Source organism: Hetaerina americana, unplaced genomic scaffold (genome assembly GCF_022747635.1).
Source record: "Hetaerina americana unplaced genomic scaffold, ioHetAmer1.1.p SCAF_16, whole genome shotgun sequence".
Taxonomy (NCBI): Eukaryota; Metazoa; Arthropoda; class Insecta; order Odonata; family Calopterygidae; genus Hetaerina; species Hetaerina americana.
The window spans coordinates 9,869,739-9,887,100 of record NW_027286719.1 but is presented as its reverse complement, the minus strand read 5'-3'; the positions used below and the strand labels follow the sequence as shown (position 1 = coordinate 9,887,100).

General features: G+C 44.7%; 1 protein-coding gene across 7 annotated transcripts in view; it reads left to right on the top strand.

Moving 5' to 3' along the window:
* The window catches only part of NfI (Nuclear factor I), a 408,654-nt gene that overhangs the window by 165,803 nt on the left and 225,489 nt on the right, over positions 1-17,362 (top strand). The gene's annotated exons all lie outside the window — the stretch shown is intronic.

The following is a 17,362-nucleotide window of genomic DNA, read 5'->3' as shown; positions in this document are numbered from 1 at the left end:
CCCAACTCACTCCCCCCTCAAGCCTCCCTCACCAGCATCTTTGGAAGGAAGCGGAGGGGTCCGAGAGAGAGAGAGATTGCCACACAGGATGGACGGCAGAGCGCACGGATGGGATAATAGAGTGGCGCGTCGACTCAATCTAGGCGTTTGCAAATGGCCGAGCAAGCCATCTTTCGGTCGAATGGGTAGTGAAATATATGGCACCTTCGGGAGAGGGAGGGGGCGAGGTTGTTTGCTGGCGAGGGGGAGGATCCACCCCTCGCATTATAAAACCAGCATTCGCAGCGCCGCCGTGGCACGCTCCGCGATGCCCGTCCCATCTCCCATTACCCCCCCTCCATAAACTCCTCCCCGTCCTCCCATCTCGACCTTCCTGGGGCCCACGACCCCGGCTGCCAAAGGCGGAGACTGCCGGCCACGGTCGTGTCTGGGGGCGAAGGCAGGACGAGGCGAGACGAATCGAAGGACTGCCCCGGCAGCAGCAAATTGAACCACGTCCTCTTCCCTCGTTTTCACCCTCACTTCTACCCCCTTCCCCCCTTTACGTCAGTCCCCATTCCCCCCGTCCGCCCCGCCCCGCTCCCCAAGCCCCATCGCACTCCGCGACGCGCATTCCGCCACACGCCTCTCGCCACACGCCTCTCGCCACGATGCCTCTCGCCACGATGCCTCGGTCACGGCCCCTCTCCCTTGTCCCCCCCCGAACACGCTCCCCCTTCCAGCAACCCTACGGGAGTCAAGGGTGTAAATCACGGACGGATGGAGGTCCTCAACCTCGTGGGTTGGGATGTATTCCTCCTGCCTTTGTCCATTCGGTCATTAAGTGATATCCGTAAATAAGTAATGAAATGTGAATTTGATAACGCCCGGTGACCGTCAAATTTTTTTCTAAATTCGGGTGATTTCCTATGTAAATACCTTTTTGGAGAACGTGTCTCTTAAGTTTTTTTTGTTTTTGGTGATATTCGTTTCAAACTCCAAATGTAATCTCGACAGTAGATTCCTCCTTTTAATGATCACCACCGAACTCCGGTAGTGCCATAGCGCACATCTCCCCGTCTCCAAGCGTATTTGCCGCTGCTACACGCTTTCCTTGCACGGTTAATCTTTCGTCTGGTTTTCCTTTCCCATTTTTGACCAGCCCACCAACGATTTTCAATCTTCCTTTTGGCAAGTATTAACTTGTCGTATATCTGCAATAAGTGCTCATCATGAGGAATCTACAAATTTTATTGCGTATCAATACACGTATTATTATTATATAAATCTGGTTGCAATGAGGCAATTGTCCCGGTGGCAACGGTCGCTCTTTCACATGCATACATGGGTGGTCTGAAAAGTTTCCGACTCAGAAAATTTCAGAAAAAATGTGTTTTCGCACGAAGAACAGATATGAGACAAAATGTTCTCATATACAATGGCTTATTAAGGTTACCAACCACACCTTAACCATCACAGAAGGGCTAGGTTCACATCAAAACTACAACGCCCCGTCCATCGCCGCAATCTGTCCTTAGAGTCCCATCTTCCTAATTTGTCGCGAATATCTGTCCATAGTGGTCAAATTTAACATGGTAATCTCTATGTTTTCGCTCAACTTACGCCTCTGTCCTGTCTTTTTTGAATAGTGTACTTTAAAATATTTGTAAGGATTAAACATGTTTATAAAATCCCTTGTAAATTATTTTTTTCGCGAAAATATTTTCGCTATATCTCCAATCGTGGCCAGGCGTAATTGCACAATGTCCTGGGACAGTTTTCGCTAGATAGCATGTACATTTGTAGCTTACGAATTATTTTTACACACTGTGATGAGGAAATTTCACGCTTCGCCGAGCACTTTTTCATTTGCCGATTTTAGGGTTACTATCAGTTCATCTAATGAAGATTGTTTGACTTTAAATAGTAGTTCATTTATTCATTTTATACGTGTAGTCTGAATAGTTTGATTTATTGCAAATGTGAATATGCGTTGTGTGAGATACATTGAGGGCAAGAGGAGCAAAAAAATACCTAAGTTCTCGAGATGTGCTGCTCCAAGATATTGATAAATTAAACGATTTAATAAGAATATCTGTGAAAAAAATTGAGTTCACATGAATTCATTTTAAATTTAAGATTGAGGAGAACATTTGGCAAGGCAACAGGAAATTCATCGGATGTTGATAGAGGCATGTTGCCCCGCTGACTAAAGCTATGAAAGCTTAAAGTGAATTGCAATCATTTGAGAGACTCCGGAAGCGATTGAAGAAAAGGGCAAAGGTTTGCGACAACACAAACTACGGATTGCGGTTTCTTTACTATGACAAATATTGTTCAACTTTGTTTAAAATTCTAAATCTTGTTAAGGGCTTGTCGCGCATGATATTTAGTGGAATGGTTTTGTTTCCATACTTAGACTCCGCTGGAGGAAACTAATTTCTAAATGGAATGGTATATTTGAGGCACATTTACTCGCCGCCGTGTTCTAAACCCGTCACCTTGGCTTCCTGGCCACGTGCAGCCTTCCTCCCCATCTTGTCTTCCCACCACCAGGCCCCACCCGCGACCCCCTGCTCATCTCTCGCGGGCGGTGCAAGAAGATATTATATTGCACGTGTGGGTCAGGAGCAGCGATGTTTTACCTGGGAACGAGTCAGGGCGAGCAAAAAAAACAGACCCGAATGAATTTTTCAAGCATCCTACTCACCGCCTGTCGACTTCCCATTGAAAATGTACCACGCGATCTGTGTATAGAGCCTGGAGAGGGAAACGTTGTAAGGCGAATGATTTGAGGCTGGGTTGAGTTTTTATTTTAATTTTGGGCATGTGTGAGTGCTTCTCAAGGCCAATCATTTAATGGTTACTATTAGGCATCGAATCTCTCTGGCAAAATAGCGGTTGCATGTTTATGAGGACCAATGTATTTAGAGGCTCATAATTTAGTTACTGGATTTGTAAAAAACATTGAGTTTACCAAAAATGATTATGGCAAATTGTATTTATTTACTAATCTCTTCGCCAGTATCTCATGCCCTCCCTCCTAACCCCAATTCCTCAACCTCCTCTCCGCCAATGACCCCGCCCTCAATGGTCTTTGCACACCTTTTCTCGCAATGTTCTGTCGGGTTTAGTAGACCCAAAAATGAAAATGATAGATCTGACATCTTATTCCCAGTAACCAAGAAAATAAGTATGCCATGGCATATTAATAATTTACTTTGTAAATATTAGAATTGTCTGGGTGCTGCATCTGTTAATACGTCGGAGATATTTATTCGATATGTGCGGTGATTGCTTAGCTATGGGTAGGGAAACGTGAAATAATTTGGTAGCCGCGGTAAAGCGTGAGATGTCAATTAGCGATTTTGCAGCCTTAAGGCCTTACAGTTGTATAGTTATGCTCTTGGCACTTAAGGTGGAACATCATACCCAAAACGTTGCTTCCCCGTGGGTTGGCTTCGTCCGGTATCCATAAGTGTAGCTGTGTCGTAGACCTCGGCGGAATCGTAAGTTATTTTTATCTAGTCGGTGGCAGGAGGGAGAAAAGAGACTACCCATTACCATATCTACGCTGAGCATCTGCGATTATTTATATGACTGTTTTTTCTCCTGTGGATACAACTTGCACTAGGATGGACACGTAAATTCCGTAAAATATGGGGTTGTTTGGAGACCTTTGTTTTTATTTTTCGTCTGAACAATCCACCGTTGAGTGTGGTTCCGACCAACTTCTCCCTCATCAGAGCATTATTCGTGTGGCCTGCGTATTTCTGGAAGTTTTCTTAGTCCCGGGAGATGAGATTCTGCTCATAATGCGAAGTAGTAATTCAGTGATTCCTTTGTCCTCCAATGCTATTTATGTCTGGCCTTATGATCATTTAGCTGGGTGCCATCTAAACCTTTATGTCTCCCTCAGTTTAGAATTCCATTGCGTTTCGTTATGTAAACTACGGAGCCGTACGCTCTACAAGTCTGGGGCTATTTCATCCATTGAACACGATATATTTAATTCACCTTCGGTGTTTTTGGAAATAAATAATATCATCTAAGCACATTTGGGGTTCGTGGTTCCCAGCAAGTTAATAAACAATCAAATATTGGCTAAAATGTGCACAACCCAATGTTAATTGGTCCCTATCGGTCGGGACCAATCACCTCTCAGCTCAATTGTCACAAGGCATGAGCATCAATCATATTATGCACCTGTGGCTTATTTGTGACTTCTACACGTTTGGCGTGGTTAGCTCGAATGGATTTTGTGTGCCTCAGGGTCGTCAGGCGCTGAAGTAATCGTTCGTAGTGAGTGCACGTAATCTCCGCGACTTAACGCCCCTGCAGGTAGGGGTTTAATTCACTTCGACGGCTGCGTGTCCGTCGCCACGACAGTGCAGACAACTGTGGATTTTTTTTAGGTAATTGCGAAAAACAGAGTTCTATGACAACAACGTTTGGAATCCACTCCAGAACTGAAGATAAGATTAAAAGCTGAATCTCTTACATATACATGAGACATCGATTTTACAGAACACGTCCAGTATATTTTGAGAAATCAATTTTGACTGGAAGACAAGGCGGTGGATTCAAGATGAGAGAGATATTACTACACGAATAGGTTTAATCCGTGGTTTTCTTTTCGGGAATAATCAGAGACAGAAACATTATGTCCCACCTAGGGAATGAGGAGCATCATAAGGTAAAATGAGTTTTGTAGAATTTCTTTTTTCGTGTTTTTCTGGTGTTAATCTAAGAGTGCTAAACCCTAAAAACACATATTTATTGTTTTAGAATGGTTACGGTACATTTTGCCTTAGGTAGTTTCTCTTGTTTCTTGTTTAACACACTAAATGTTTTAGAAGACAGTTCTTTGTTTGTTCGATTTCTATACTTTTGTTGATGATATCTCCTCATAGATTTTGCCCTCGTAATTTTTCATTGCCTACTGCGATACGAAAATCTCTATTAGAAGATAATCAAATCAAAACATCACTCGTGGAATATTTTTGAAAAGACCTCTTTTATACTACGGTACGTGGCCATCTCCCATCGTTCATGCCTGTCGCGGAAGACCTGCCACCCATCCATCCGATGGTTTTTAGGATATTATGTAAATCTACCTCAATGTAGACGTTGCTTTCTCCCCCTCCCCCCTGGCCTCCTCCGTTACCCCATCCTCTCCCGCACTCGCCTTTCCCACTCCCTCGTTTCATCCCTTGGCCTCCAACCCCATCATCCAACCCCCTACTCCTCCCTCTATTGTTGCCGGAAACATAATGAAATCACGACGTAAAGAGGAGCGCATTCTGACCCGTAGGAGTGCCCAAGTCCTCAAAGGCGACTCATCTTTCCTGTTTCCCAGGATCTCATTGGGGGTTGCGTCGGGAGAGAGTGTCCACCCATCTTCACTCGCATTCCCATTCTTCCAAGTTCATTCGAGTGGCGTCGCTTGTGAGCGGCGATCACGCCTCCATCCGAGGCGCCACATTTAAACCAATCTACGTTCCGTGTGGTGCACCAGCAATCCGCCATGGTGGTTTTCTCCTCGACAATTTGTGACTCTACGGAAGGGGGACTTGAAGGAAATGAACGGTACCTCCAGCATCTTTGGCGATCCTCTTCACCTTATTTAGTTTCTTTGTCGACTTTTCCCTTGATTCATTCATCATATTTTGCACGGGGAAAACGACTATGAAAACGAACGGGGGTTAAAAATGACCATCAGGGATTCCGGTTACATATTCATGGCAGCTTACCCTACACCTTAATTGACTTCCCTCCATCGAATTCTAATATCCTGCCATTTTCAGCTGCAAAGCGTTTTTAGCACACGTCAATGAAGTGAATGCATTGGAAACCTGAAGAACCCTAAAAACTGGAGAAACCTGAATCTGAAGAAAGTAAATCGTTTTTATTCTTTTTATTCCTTTCTCTCCCAATGCATTCCGAAAAATGAAAAGTCGAGATAAATCATATCTCCCGAGGGATTCTTGTTTCATTTATGGCAAATTATGTCCAATAATGTCTGATATAATTTTATGAATTAAAAAACTATAATAACCCCCGTAGAAACCGTGTTTGAAGTTAGAAGTAAACCAGTCAACATTTATTTTTAATTTTAAACGAAATGATATATCTTTTAAGTTTACCTTAATCACTTTAGAATCATACGATTACGTAGCTATTGAAGCAAAGGGATTTCGTTGTAGGTTAGTCGGACTACCATTCGACAAACCTTCTCATTAATTGTTATGATATATACTTTTCATGTAAAAGTTGGTGTTAGGATAATTTATATTTGAATGCGTAGTGAAGAGCACAAGTTAAAGTTTATTGAGTGTTTATATTGTTTTTCCGTGCCGTAAGGTTGAATCTGGTCGGCCCTCTGCTCCTGGGTTCGTGACAAGCCAACACTGGCTTGTCTTCAGGTGTCCCAAGAGACTCTTGAAAAGAATTCACATGACGACCATGCCTAACGGGACTAGGTGGGACTCGAACCCGCAGCATTAGGGTAAGAAGGCAGACGCGTTACTCCTCTTAATAGCCTGTATATCTCAAATGAAAATTGCACCATTAGTAGAGTCATCCCTTGTTAGGGATGAGATAATATTCAACGTGGCTAGATGACAAATATGTCACTTAACCTAGTATATGTACTTAAGCCCCGTCTCACTATTGAATCACCAAGCTTGTCATCAGCCTCGCCCGGCACTGCGCTCATCTTCGGTTGCCATGAATTAATCTTCCATTATGACTTTCGGGAGACCTTCTCTTTACCCCAAGAATCACTCCGCTAATTAGTTATGATCGCATCCACGAGCCCTTCTGCCTTGAAGAAGATGAAAAATCCAGAATGATATTCAACTTTGTTTTTCCTCTGCTGGGTTTTGTGGGGAATACTAATACGTCAAGGTGTCAGTCTGAATAAATGCTTACTTACCATCATAAACCATGATGTTCTTTTATTTTTGCAATATTTCTATTACCTACGCCATTAGTCGTCGCTTCTTTCGCACATATGCCGCGGTATTAGTATCACGAATGATGTGTCAACGTGATAGAATATCATATTTTTTAAACACTTGTTACTCTAATTCCAGAGTGAATTCTTTCCGTGACTCATTCACTTACGTTCAGTTGCAACGTGTATTTCCGTTTCCGCGAGCTCTTGGTGCGCAGTTTGGAAGGCATTCCAGACCTTCAGGGCTGCCATTTTTGCTCAACTCTTGCGTCTTCGGTTAGACTTTTCGTACTAGATATTCTCCCGTCTTTGATTCATTCAGTTAAAGTTGGCCATTACACTCTACCACAGCTGAGGAAATCGCACCCAAGGGCCAACATTCCCATTCCGCTCCCGGCATTCGAAATTTCATATTCACGCATTGAACCGCAAGCCGTCCTTTCTTACGCTTCATTACAGGCTACGGTAATTCATTCTTTGATAATTGACAGATTTGTGTGGGGTGGGTATGGCCTCGTTGTGCTCGACTGGAACACCTCTCATGTAACTCCCTCGATTTCAGCTGCGGGACGATTGCATGGTAACATATTTCCGATATCAACCCACCCTCCGATGCCGAATAGTGTTTCATCACTTCTTGCGAGGTAGTTCCACATAGTTTTCCCTACCTACCTGTCTACCGTATTCTACCACGGAACTTGAGAATTATTGGATCGATGCACTATTTGCTAATAAATAACTTTATTGATTGACAAATTGCGATGTCATTTACATGTATCTTACTTATCCGTGGCCACACCCCTAAGAAATAATCGTCCGAAGTTAAATCCTGCTAAGACGCTGGTAATTATATTTGTTAATTCTACACCCTTGAACAGAACTGCTGATTGCATTCTGTCTGACCGCGTTATTGTCATTTTTATCCTTTTGAAAAAGACGTTGCGATATTTCAATTTTTCTCCCTCTTCTACCTTTTCACGAGACAATAATGTTCTATTAATTTTCAATAATGAAATGAGATTCTTTATTTGCATGTAGTGGAAAATAACAATTCTCCCGTCTGCTCAAGGATTATTCTTGTTTCTTTTCATTTTTAGAATGTTTTATCACCCTAATTTCATTTATTTTAACTTATCCTGTGTTAATATGAAGTTCCAGTGGCTTACTTGCCACAAAAAAACATCGAATATGCTATCCTCGAGGTCGAAGTCGCCTGCTTTTTCCTTATCTTGCGGCGGAATGGCGAGGCCCAAGCGGGCGGGGTCTCATGCGAGCGATGTGCACCAAGTAATAAGGTGTTGCTGATCAACGCTCGTGGTGGCCTGCAATGAAATCGATTGCGAGCCTCATCAGACCCTGAAAGTATAGCCTTCGTTCACTATCGAATGCTAACGCGTGAAGTACATGAAGATACTGTGAAAAAAACAATTTTGCACTTTTCCGCAGATTTATTTATAACGTACGAAACGATTTAGTTCATCGAACCGTCCTCGGGTACTAGACAAGATTCAAATTGTGAAACATCATTTGCATACCCGTTTTAGGAAAGGGGGGAAAAAGAATCAGGAGTAAGGCAGGTGGGAACAAAGTGGGGAAATATGGAAAACCCAAAGAACAGAGTAACTTAAGAAATGTAGAAAGAGGGTGAGAAGATAAGTACTTGTAGTGATTATTGGGAGGTGGCAGGTAGGAAGGAGGGAAGAAAAAAGAAGGGCTAAGCGGGAAGGGGACATGGAAGGGATAGAGGCAGGTTGAGGGATGAGGTATAAGTGATTATAAGAAGGACGCTATCGGGGAATGGTTGTCCGACACATACTGAGAGTGGAGGGTAGGGGCGGTTGGGTGGGAAATACGCAAAGGGTGGAGTCAGTTGGAGAGAGGGAGTTTCACTGTTTGCTGTGGAACCGGGATTCTGAGGAGAGGAGGGTGGCTTATATAAATATTGTCATTTATAAGAACATTCATGTTTAATTTTACAATTTCAAGTTGCTCTAAAATATCAAGTCTTTTTCCCTTATTTCTGTTGTGCAGAATCTCACGATTAAATTTACATGAGTGGAGTGATTATAGTAGATGCTTGGCTAGGATTGACGTTTCATCAAAATTCCTCCTGCATCTTTTATGTTCATTTATTCTAGTCTTGAAACATCTTCCCGTCTGGCCTATGTAGCACATATCACAGGAATAATACTGCACTTTGTGAGTGCCGGTTGTAAGAGGGGTTCTAGTCGGTCTTTGTTGCGGCAAAGGATTTTTCCCAGAGTATGTGGGTTATGATATGATATATTAAACTTTCTTTTATTATATTTTTGGGGAATCTTATTGGAAAGATCACCTACAAACAAAGGCGACGCCTTTTTTTTGGGCTTTTCTTGTGTGGAAGTAAGGGATCATAACTGTGAAATAGCTTTAAATATTTAATTTTAGATCGGCGACAATGCTTACACTGTACCCGTTGAATACTGCTATTGATTTAATGGTTTCCAGCTCATGGTTGAAATTTTTAAATGTTAGGGATAAATTAACAAGTCGCTGTATCATTGAATAGAAGACTGACAGTTTCTGGTTCGTAGGGTGGCAGGAATCGGCTGGGATGATCGCATCACTGTCACATGGTTTCCTGTTTATGCCAAAACTACGTTTATCATCTATGATAGCTATGGAAAGATCAAGAAAGTTCAACTCTTTCCCGGGTTAGATTTCCATGGTGAACTTAATTTTGGGGTGTTGGGCCTTTAAATGATTGAGTAAGCCGTCTAGTTGTCCTATACTCCCAGTCCAGCAGCAGGTGATGCCGTGCACATAGCGATACTAGCAAAAAATATTTATTAGGATAGGATGGCCGGGGTTAAATAATTGTGTTTCTAAATGACCATGAATACTTGTGCTAATTGTGGGGATAGAGGAGATCCCATTGCTAAGCCGTCCGTTTGATGATGGAACACATTATTGAATAAAAAATAATTATGGTTTGCACACAGTTCCATGAGTAGATGGAGTTCTTTTGTTAACACAGGGTTCATGATGGAGTCTCTCAGTAAATACTTGGTGAGTAACAAAGTTTTTTGAATGGTTACAGAAGTAAATTCATTTTTTATGCCTAAGGAAACCAGTTTGGAGTTGGAAGGCAAAGAGAGATTGTGAAGATTACGTGTTAAGTGAATGGAATTCTTAACCCTATTCATATTTTGCTGAAAAACTAGTGGATTGTGTTAATGTGGTGTTCAGTTTGTAGGCTAATTTGTATATGGAACAGCAGTTTGGTGACGAGGGAGGATCACAAAGGAGTTATCTGTCAACACATTGTCCATTTTTCGATATAAGAAGATTTGTTTAAGATTATTATGCTGTTCCCTTTATCTGTTTGAGATATGATCTCTAGAGATCTGTAAAGATCATGATCATGCTAGAGGAATTTTGATGAAACATCAATCCTAGCTAAGCATATACTAAAATCATGCCACTAATGTAAATTTAATCCTGAGATTCAACACTTCAAAAATAAAAGAAAAAGACAGAAAAAGGGAAAAGAGAATCTTGTCTTGTACCTGAAGATGGTTCGATGAGCTGAAACGCGTTGTACGTCACAAATAAATCAGTGGAAAGGTGCAAATTTGGTTTCCTCATAATGAAAAATTTCCATCACATTTCGCCTGAATCTGTTAAAATATACGTTAAAATATATGTGAATATATTCTGTAAATAATGCATTTACGCTAAAATATATTTTTTGCTATGAAAACGATTGGCGGTAATCTGTGTGATATTTTTTACTCCATCAATTCAAAGATTCACGGGACTCCAATTTATGAATCTTTTTCATTTTTAACTTTTGAATCGTGGTTGCAATGAGAAGGGTACTGAGAAACAAAATAAAATCAATCTCAAGAAGGGGGATGTTTTATAAACCAATAGTTCATTTAGATCTCCTTGTGGTTGGACATCCATCTTATTTGTTTTTCATTTTTAAGAAGAGAAATTCTCTCAATGCGTTATTTATTTCTCCCATCAAATGAATTTAAGTGTCAGTAAAATTACGAATTAATGTATGACGTAAGACCCGCGCTAAGTGTGATTACCCTATTTCCATTTGAGGTCGAAAATTTTCCCGCGTTAATCTAGAGAAACTCTAAGCCCCACATTCCCCCCATGATTAAATACTCACCATATTTTGGTCATTAGTTGGAGGAGCATGGCTATAACTAATTGATCTATTTCCTCCCTTATTGAGTCTTCCTCGCCCATCTGGACCTTTCTCCACCGATATCTTCCTCCTCCTCTGGCTGCATATAACTGGGAAATGACTTAGTTCCCATCGTGCACCGAAAAGTTCATTTTCTTACACTGGGTATCTAAATGGTGGAATCGGAAATGTCCTTTGAGGTGAAAGCATTTCGTTTGAATGTTATCCTTACGGTCGTCGGAGGGAGTTGGGCGTGTGATCATAGAAAAACGCCCTCGGGGAATGCGGCGTAATTTGGAACGATTTTCGTCCACCGCCCCTTACTGAAACTGAGTATTTGTAGACGGCGTAGCAGGAATGACATTTCAGTTTGCTTACCGCTCACAGGAAAAGTAATTAGGACGCGAAAATATGAGCATTTCGAGCCATCGAAATAGAGGGAAAAAATGAAGGCATATAGGTTAGTAGGTAGATATTTTTATTGACCAGAAACGCACCCGTTCTCCCGCACTCGTTTTCCCAGTACCTCCTTTTTTAATACATTTCGAGGGTCGGAAATTCCCCATAAAAAGTAGGTTCCGGGAAAACTATGGTGGAAGGACGGTTGAGTTTCTGGTAAATTAAATTGATGCAGTTACACTCCTGCAGTTAACTTCGTCACCTTTTAGTTCAATCGGCTTCCCATCCGTAGAGAGCAGGCGCGAATTCAGTAGGCTGTGAGTGAGCCTACCGCATGACTCGGAAGGTGAAAATAACTCAAAAATGCGGTAAAAACTTTCCTTTAAAGGGCACATGTGCAAATTGGTCTCTCACTCTGTACCTGCGCGTCGCACGCTTGCACACTTCGAGGAGGATCCGTTGATTCGCATTCACTCCCTCGTGTGATTCCCGATCGCGTGAGCCCAAGGGCAAGTGACGCCGGAAAGCGCAAACTATTCGACGCTGGTAATGATTCGCACGTTCCCTGAGCAGCGACTTTCACTGAGTGCTTGGAGGTCGACAGCCGGCCCTGCCAATTTGGTTCGGGGAGTCTGGCTGAGCTCGGGGCGTGTATCCATGCTGACCCACTCATGCTTCAGTGGGATGTTATTTTTTGGCCAATGTTTAGTGCAAAAGTGAACTTAACTTGTTAAAGTGTTCTGGCAAAAATGAACGTTACTCGAATCTATGCAATAGATATCTGTTGAAATCTTTGCACATCCCCGCTTTGATGAACCGTTCCTGGGGATATCCTGGAGCGGATGACCTTTTTCACGTTGTTGAATCGTATACTGCACGAAATATTGCCAGCTATTTCGTTACTCGCGAATTTCCACTGGGCTGTCTTTCGTGGCACTTATTTTTATCGTCAATGGAATATTCCGGTGCTTTGCATTGAGTTTATGGACGGAAAATTAACGGAAAGAGTGCAGTGTTCAGAGCAAAGTAATCCATGTAGTGATGGTTGGGAGGGGCAATGCAGAAATGTAATTGGATAGACGACCGTCGCTCAAATTCGAGGCGGCAGGACATTGTATTTTAGGCGTACTGAAATGGCATGCGTACATTCGCATGGCTGTGATGCGGATTGCGAGCACGAATTTCCGGATCGGCATAGCGCCCATCCGTGCTGCAAATTCGGAATGGGCGCAAATATTGGGTGGCCAAATATTCGCTGCCCAACACCCTGAAAGTGAGTGCTGCGGACAGAGCCCGCTTTCCCTCGGGAGTGTCGGCACAGATACTCCAAACGATCCTCCCCACCCCCGCCTATTTCATCGCATTGAGTCCCGTAGTGACTCTCAGCTTCGCGAACGATGAATGGCAATGAACGAACGGTGGACCGGGGGCCATAGTTTTTAATGGCAGGTCAGTCCATTCCATCGGCGAGGGAACTAACGCGTCCCTCCTTCGGCCACTTCAGCGCCGTTCCGCTCTGACGTCCCCCCCTCCCCCCGCTCCTCACCCGGCACACTCGCACGCACGCACGGCCCCCCTCTCCTCCATATCTTCGTGCATCATGCCAGAGCATTTGCGACAGTTCCTCGCCTTGGTGTGTCGGTAATATATACGCCGAGCGGAGACTGGATCGCCCACGCCGTCCTCAAGTACCTCCCGCCGCCCCCCACCCCAACCCCCTCCGTCCCCTCGGGTCTTCCCTCTCCTGCCGAACTGCGACCCTCCCCCCGGCCCTCACGCACCACTCTGCCCTCCTCCGCATCGAGCCAGCGAGATGCTCTACCTCCGTGCACAACACCCGGCTCCTCCACCCCCAGCCATTAGCTCTCCGTCTGCCCTCCTCCCTCCCACACCCCCTTCCTCTCCCTCCTACGCTCCCTCTCGCGCTGCCGCCGTGAGCTATCCCCCCGAATGCGCCGAGGAGAATGGAACTTTTCAACGCACATTTCCGTCGCGAGCAACGGGCAGGAAACATTTTTATCGCAATGAGGCCGGGACCGAAGGGAGTCGTGGTCCCTTTCTCCGGTCAGAGGGTGCGTGCATTCCCACCATTGAATGGCGATGCAGTTCCGAGAGCGAAACGAGCGGGCGGGAACTCGCGTCCTTCGTCGGTCAGAGGAAGGTTCGCCGAACCAAGGATATGATGAGGCGGCAGCCGAGCATGGCGGGAGGGGGAAGATGGAAATGAGGAGGAGTTGCTCACCTGGAAATCTTCGTTCCGATAATGTGATGGATGCGGCATGGGATTCTCGTGGAGACAACTGGTCGGTGCCATTCGTCCGTGGGCATGCCGTTGGTGGCCGCGGTGAAGAGCCACGCTCAGTCTGAGGCATAGAGCCAGAATGTCCTTGAAGTGGAGATTTCTCCCTCCGCCACTACTTCGCGTAGAGCCTTCGTGATGTTTGCAAATTTAATGTGGATTGAACATGGTTTTTCTCAATTAAAAACCCCCTGCCATTTAGTATATGCAACACGTTTCTATTGATGGACCTATTTTGCCCTTCGAGCGAGCGGTTACACCCATGCGGTGCGCAACGAAGATGCCGTTTGCATTGGGCTGGGTCTGACTTCACGTTTGCCTATCGGTTGACGGATCTACGAACGGAACTGCAACAGGCAAGGAGGGAACGTTCTTCCTAGTGATACAGGATGTATGCGATAAATTAATATCTGGTGGCAAGCATGCTGCTTATCTCATGTCATGATTGCGATATTTTTCAACTTTGCTAACGATGAGCCACCATCATTACTTAATGACAAAATATAACAGTGCTTTTCCACTGGGTAAAAATGTATTATTACTGGTCAGCAAACTTGCTACAAGAAAAAAAGCACGTGTGGAATACACAGCGGCCCAATTTCTATTCTTCCGCATGGCTCTTTTTATTCCGTTCTTCGTTTGCAAAAATCCCGCTCTTGCGATGTACGATTCCAACTCGAAAATCGGCTCTAGTATTTGCATAGTGAGCGGTGACCTATTGCATGAGTTTATCATCAATTTTAATGCGCCGTTAACCATGAAACTTTAAATTCATACTCGAGTAGGTGGCAAGAGGAGTCATGTATCCCGCGTAGCTCTCCAGGGTGAGGAGTTAACCAGCCAGGGATCGCGCAGTATTTTCTGTGAAATGTTTTTGGACTGCGCTGGAGCCATATCACTATCATATATACCTTCCATCATTCAAGGCATATCGCGCCGAAGATACAGGGTCGCACCCAAAAGTGGTAGGACTGATTTTCTCTGGCGCGAACGGGACGGTGGAGGGGGGGTCTGCCTGGCAGGGTAAGGTGGACGGGGTTTTAGCAACAGACCGACACCAACCTCAGTCGTCTGCGGGCTGTCGTTGAGTGCGGACACCGTTTTTAGTGAAGCAAGTTTTTTGTCCGCGTCGAAAAACAAAATGAATCTGAATTTAGAGCAACGTTATTCCGTGACGTTTTGTGCGAAACTCGGGAAGACGGCACCTCAGACCCTCGATATGATCAAGCAGGCTTATGGGGACACTGCCTTAAGCCGTTCCACAGTATTTGAGTGGCACAAGTTGTGTAAAGAGGGTAGGGAGCTCGTTGAAGACGACCATCGCTCCGGACGGCCGTCGACGGCAAGAACCGACACGAATGTGGACAGAGTGAGGACACTACTGAATACAGACCGACGCTTAACCAGTGAAGAAATTGCAGACCAGTTGGGTCTGTCTGCATCCAACGTCCAAAGCATTATTTCACAGGATTTGGCCATGCGCAAGGTGTGCGCCAAGATGGTGCCAAAAATTCTGCCATGGCGCGCTCGTCGTCAGACAGCTCCTGGCCAAATACGGCGTTGCCACGTTGCCGCAACCGCCCTATTCTCCCGATCTGGCACCACCGGACTTCTTCCCCCTGATGAAAAGACAGCTCAAGGGACGACGTTTTGACTCGATAAAGGCCGTTCAAGAGGCTTCGACGAGGGTCATCAACGGCATCCCCAAAGAAAATTTCCAGCGGGCGTACGGGGAATGGGAGCAACGTTATTCTAAGTGTGTAGCAGTTCAAGGACCATACTTTGAAGATTATTAAGTCGATGTAAGTATATCGTCAATAAAATTCTTGTAAAAAAATCAGTCCTACCACTTTTGGGTGCGACCCTGTATTTCCACCGTATTTGATATTAAAGTCCAAGACATTTTTCGTGTGACATCGGGTTGGATTCATGTCCCATCACCCGCGGTCAATAGCCCTAGCGTAGGGCCGGCCTTCGGCTTCGAACGCATCAGGTGACCGAATGGTTTCGTCATTGTCTACTTTCGGGTGAATGGCGGGAGGAATCGGAGCGCAGACGCCTTCCCCTCCTCCCCCTGCACGGCTCCCCCCGCCGCCCCACTCCCCGCTCCGTTCCCGCGCACCATTCGCGGCAGGAAGGTCATCCAGAGGAGGAGGGAGTCGCTCGCGCCACGTACTCGAGAGGTGTTTTCCAAGGTTTGCGAAATGTCAACAGCGGGAGCGGCGGTGCCCACGCATATGTTTTTACGACTACGCATATGTACGCGGCCTGCCAACCAGATGTGGATGGCTGGTGGTTTTGGAACCAATTGATGCGAATGGGGAAAGGGAATGGGTGTGATACGGAAGGGATGGAAATAGGAGCGGGGAAACCGAAAGTGTTACTGCCGCGAGCAAATAGAATACCCTAAATCAAGTCATCTTCCTGATTTGTTTTGATTTCGATCGAAGTGGGAAACGGAAAATGAGCCGCTTTTAAGTCATAAGTCTTAAGGAAGTCATAGGTCTTTAGGAAACTTTCATATAGTTTCACTGTTTTCATTTGTAGTCGTTGGATTGGTGATGCATGAAATCGACGCAAACGCATCTCAGTACCAGAACTAACGCACGCATTGGAAAATATTGGGTATTCATGCCCTAGCTCCCCGAATGTATATGTATCGTGAAAATGTATAAATAATCGGAGACCTTTCACCGGTTCGAAGTGGAGTGGTGGAACGAGATTTCCACGGGGAAATTGATCCGCCACACCGCTTCGCCCGATGCCCGCTCTTACCCTCACAGGTCTTCGCGTCTGGCGCTTTTCAAGTCAAAAAAGTGTCTTCTCCCGTCGTTTAAAGAACTCGGGGACACGTGCATTGCGGGTCCATTGCGGCCGAGAGGCGAATTGGCGGAGATGGGCGTGGTGACCACTCCTCTCCACACACCCCCTCCCCCATCTAACGAGCTGTTTGCCGAGGCGAAGGAGAAGACGACTGCGCGCTCTTTTCTCCACGAGCTATGTTGTCCGCCTCTTTCCTCGCCGAGGTGCGCTCTCTGCGCTGCCGAAGAGCTCTCGCTGTACTTACCCTGTGTGAATTCGAGAATTAGCGTTGGTTGTTTTCGTAGCTTCACCCCTCGAGCTTATTCGTGCATTTCATTACCGGAATAGTAATACTGATATTCGTAATCACGCTTTCCGGACACATGATTTCGTCTAATGAGCTTTCTGATATCCAGCGATTACTATTCCGCTTAACTTAAAGTAAAATCAACCTCTGCAACCCCTAATAGTAGTGCTTTGTGTTATTTACGCTGTAAATTCTACATATTCTGAAATCATTGGTCGTTTATAATTAGCATAGCGATCGCGTCAATGTCGAGATTAATTCAATTGATCTTCAAAATGGTCCTTAAGTTTGATCGTCCCACTGGAGAAACTCCATACTCCTGAAGTCACGTAATTATTCTACATTTAAGTGTCACTTGTGCCTGTTAAAACTAAATCTTAGAATTAGCTACTTTACTTACTTAAAAAAATTCTCTGTGAAAACAAATGTTTATCA